Here is a 5,000-nt window from a genome sequence, read left to right on the forward strand (position 1 = left end):
TGAATCGTGCCTATTTTTGTACTGTGCAAGTGCCGGACATTCGCTTGCTATGTGGTTTATGGTCTCATTTATCGTATTGCACTTCCTACATATGGGAGAGATGTTATTTCCGTCTATCGTTCTTTGAACATATCTTCTTGTGCCGCTGTTATCATTCCTTCAGTTTCCTTCTTGAGCTCTCCCCTCTGTAGCCATTGCCATGTTTCATCGCTGGCTAGTTCTTTAGTCTGTTTCATGTATTGTCCGTGCATTGGTTGTGCCATTCCTCTGTTCTGTTTGTCATTCTCCTGTCTGTATATTTCTGTGTCCTCGTCTACTCTTATCACTCCTTCTTCCCATGCACTCTTGAACCACTCGTCTTCACTGGTTGACGCAGTCCTCTATGCTTAGTAGTCCTCTCCCTCCTTCCTTTCGTGCTATGTATAGTCTGTCCGTATTTGCTCTTGGGTGTAGTGCTTTGTGTATTGTCATATGTTTCGTAGGTTTTTGGTCTATGCTGCGGAGTTCTGCCTTCGTCCATTCCACCATTCCTGCGCTGTATCTGGTTACTGGTACTGCCCATGTGTTTATGGCTTTTATCATATCTCCGGCGTTGAGTTTTGACTTGAGTATCGCCTTGAGTCTCCGAATAAATTCTTTCCTGATCGTGTCCTTCACCTCATGGTGTTTTATATCCCCTCCTTCCATTATTCCTGTCTCATCTATGTGCTTGATGCTGCTCCAATCTGGTAGCTTTATCTCTTCAGTCCTTGTTACTTTGCCCTTTTGTATGTTGACTAAGGCACATTTTTCTACTCCAAACTCCATCCTGATGTCCCCAGATACAGTTCTTACTTAGTACAGTGTGGATTAGGGTATCTATTTCCTTGATGCTCTTACCATACAGCTTGATGTCGTTCATGAACATCAGATGGATAATTTTGTTGCCTCTTTTCTTGAGTTGGTACCCAGCATCCATCTTCTGCAGTACTTTCGTCATGGAATCACGGCTACTATGAAGAGTAGTGGGGACAGTGAGTCGCCCTGGAAGATCCCTCTCTTGATATTAACCTCTGCTAGTCTTATTCCAGAGCTTGTAAATATTGTATCCAGTTGCGCATTGTATTTTTAAGGAAGCTGATGGTGTTTTCCTATGCCCCTAATATTTTCAGGCATTCTATTAGCCATGTGTGTGGTATCATGTCGAATGCTTTTTTATAGTCAATACATGCCATGCTTAGGTTGGTTTTCCTTCTTCGGCTCTACTTCATTACCATTTTGTCTATCAGGAGCTGGTCTTTTGTGCCCCTTCACTTCCTTCTGCAACCTTTCCGTTGGTGGGGGATGGTGTTTGTATCCTATAGGTAGTTGTATAGCTTTTCACTGATGATACCTGTTAGTAACTTCCACATTATTGGTAGGCAGGTGATAGGCCTGTAGTTACTGGCTCTTGTCTTTCTGTACTAAGGATGTTCTTCCTGGGACCATCCATGTGGGCGCATGGTGATTTGTTCTGCTATTCGTGGGTGTAGGGCCTTGAAGTTTTGAGCCAGTATCCATGGACTTCATTGGGACCTGGGGGCTTGTCCATTGGGGTAAAAATAAAAAAAATATTTTCTTTAGTTGGTGTCTGATTGTGTCTGTCGGGATCTCAGTGAATCTATGTTTTATTGTTCCTGTTTCTTCTGCCTTGACTTCCTGGAGCCATGTTGCATGCTCGTAATGTGATACCGGATTGCTCCATATGGTTTCCCAGTTTCTTACTTGGCTCGGCCTCAGGAATTTCTTGGTGGTTGTCTTTCCCTATTAGTTGGCTGCATAGTCTTTTTCGGTTGTTTCCGAATAGTTTGTTCTGTTGGTATCCCTTATTCCTGTTCATGTACCGTTGGATCTTATGTGCTTTGGCCTTAAGCCTTTGTTCTACATCTTCCATTGTGTTGTTTAGTCCCCGCTCCTGTACTTTGTATTTCTCGTTCTGTTCCTCCCTTTTCATGCTTCTTAGCCTTTTTTCTGCCATCTCTTTCAGTTTACTCAAGTCAGATCTCATCACCATGATTTGCTTTTCTAGGTGCCTTTTCCAAGGCGGTTGCTGTTTTGGTTTCTGTTGGGTTGGTTGCGCTGGTGGTGTTGGTGTTCGTATCCCCATCAGTTCTGCTACTAGTCTTGCTCCTGCATATGCCCGGTTGTTTGTTTGTGTGATACTGTTGGTGTTTGTATCCCCATCAGTTCTGCGACTAGTCATTATTTCATTGACCTCACTTGTTTTCTCCCTTAATTTCTTGGTGTTGTAGGCTTTCATGGAGGATCTTTGGTCTGTTTGTATCTGGCTCCATCTATTGTTTGATCTTTTCTACCCCTTCCGTTCTCTCTGTTATTCGTCGGTGTTTCTTCGTGTGTCGTTGCCTGTCGTCTTCTGTGGTATCGTCTCTCAGTTCGTCATCTTGTAATTCGTTGCCGTGTGTCATTTCCCTTTCCGTTGGTGAGAGCCAGTTCTTTTTCTTTATGTTCCTTACTTGGTCTGCCAGCCTCTGCTCTGTTTGGGGGGTGTTATTCCTCTCATTCCAGATGTTGACCAACCTTCTATATCCTCTCTCCGTCGGGTTGCTTCTGATGTAGTATCTACATATTTACTTATTTTCTTCTCGTCCATTTCTTCTTCCGATTTGCTTCTATAGCTCCAGTCTCTGGTTGTTGGTTACTGTCGTTGTTGTGGTCAGTTGCTGGATGACGACCTCCAAGTACCTGACCGTCTTCCCCTTCAATTGGGCTGCATACCTGGCTGCCGGACGAAGCTCCTCTGTTGCCAGAGGTTCCATTTACATCGTTGTCGTTTAATCCTTCATTTCTTTCCATCATTGCTGAGTTTTGCTATTCAACCCATAGCTGGACCCTACCCCATCAGGAATAGGTACTCATTTACAACTGAGTAGACTGAGGAAATTATGGTAAAGATCCTTTTCCAAGGAATTAACGCCGAGGAGAGCGATCATCCATCCAACGACTGACCAGCCCCACTGTTGCTTAAACAGTCCATTATTATTATTTATTTATTTATCTACCTAATTTTTTTAAATATGATATAAACAAAGACTAATATTACTCTTTAGCAGAGAACTCCTTTAAAACATCAATAAGAAAAAGGGTAAACGGTGGAAGTTATAACTGTAGTCCTTAGCATGGATTGCTGGTAAAATATCCGATTGAATTCGTAAAGAGCTTGACTGTGAAACTTCATAGGTTACGTTTTAATAGTAGTAGGTAGGTAGCGTAGGTAGCAGTAGTAGCGGATAGATAATGCCAGTAGGGCAAGGCTTATTTATTTCATGAAGGCTCTCTCACAACGATCAAATAACATACTGTAGGCAATCCAGGGCCTCCCACCCGTTAATCGAAGGTCTCGGTACTACTCGACAAAAAATATGAGCAGCAGCAACAGAGAGAGAGAGAGAGAGAGAGAGAGAGAGAGAGAGAATTCGGCACTTCATGCTCTTTAACACCACATGTACTCATGTAGTCTACGCCAGATAACTCCTTTTACATTCGTAGACTTTTCCAGATGATTGAGTATATTAAAAATCAATACTATTAATGATTTATGGATCACCATGTTGATAATACAAGAAGCAGATGGTTAATGCTTAGTGCCTTAGGCTATGTTTAGACTCCTTACAGTCCAGATTCTTGTCTGTGTGGCTGTCTGTCTTGTCTATTGTGATCCGTATGACTCTCGTTTTCTCTTTGGTTTTATATGTACCGAAACGTATAATTTTCAAATTATAGAGTGAGATTAAACGAGAAACAGACTTGTGAATATTGCAGTGGTGAAGTTTTAGATAGTAGAAATCTCTTACAGAAATTGACATTGTCTTCATAGGGGAAATTAATTTTTCGTTTAAGAAATAAAACAAACATAACAGCTACAATCGCGACAGTTTTGAAGGAGCATAAACATGAAGTAAAGATAGGTGGGCGTGGTTTACATATTGGAAAAGCGTGTCATTTATATGATAACCATTGAAGACGAAGGGATCTTTCTTTCCCTTCCAACTTGGGCCGTTTCTCATTTTGCGAGAGCCTCGCTCTTCATAATGTAATGGCGTCTTTTAGCAAGTTTTGTTAAACGACCTTTTTTTTTGTGGTATTCCATCGAGATAATATATATCCTCTCAGACTTTTACGACCAGTTATAAAAAACTTTCGCAGCAGCAATCAAGTGTATACGTCTTCAACTTCCTGTGATGAACAGAGATTCCAAATGCATTTTTCTTCTTGGGAACGGAAATTTTTCTTTGCTGCTTGAGTATGTATTCGTTTTTTTTTCCTTTTATGCTGTTATTTACTCACAGGCATAGAGCTTAACATACACATGTATACATACAGAGTATATACATACATTATATATATGTGTATGTGTTTGTGTGTACGTGTACGTGCGTGTGTGTGTGTGTGTAAATGTAATAGCCACAATGCCACTACGACGAGTTCACCTTGCCGCTACCGGACATCATGATTACTTTCATATTTCTTTGAAGTTGGATCTCGAGGCTTTGTAGTGACAAGCGTATCCAAAAAAGAGCAAAGAATTTGAGAAGTTAAGAGGCCTACCTATGTTTACACATTCTGAATCCCGTACGTAGTTTAATTATTTTTAGTTATAAGAAATGAGCATTGCAGTTTAGCGGTCGAACCTAATATCCTTTGAATTTCTCAATATAATATACAATTTTCTTTTCATGGGAACAATCGATATTTTCAAAATATCCTTCTTCAAAATCTGAACAACCTGCGCTAAGTGAACTTACAGTCCCTTTTACCTCTAGCTCTGTGGGCAGTAATAAAGATTCTTCGCAATGTTCCTTCAGCCTCCAAAGGCATTCTTTTTAAGCTTTCTTGCACCCCTTTGGTGTCTTCCTATTGTGTCGCCTAGTTTCCTTGGATTTCGTTAGCTTCGCTTTTTGCTGTTCAACAGCTGATCATTTGGTCCCATCGACTTATAAAAATAACTCTTCGTTTCTATCATA

Source organism: Macrobrachium nipponense, chromosome 3, assembly GCF_015104395.2.
Source record: "Macrobrachium nipponense isolate FS-2020 chromosome 3, ASM1510439v2, whole genome shotgun sequence".
NCBI classification, from domain to species: domain Eukaryota; kingdom Metazoa; phylum Arthropoda; class Malacostraca; order Decapoda; family Palaemonidae; genus Macrobrachium; species Macrobrachium nipponense.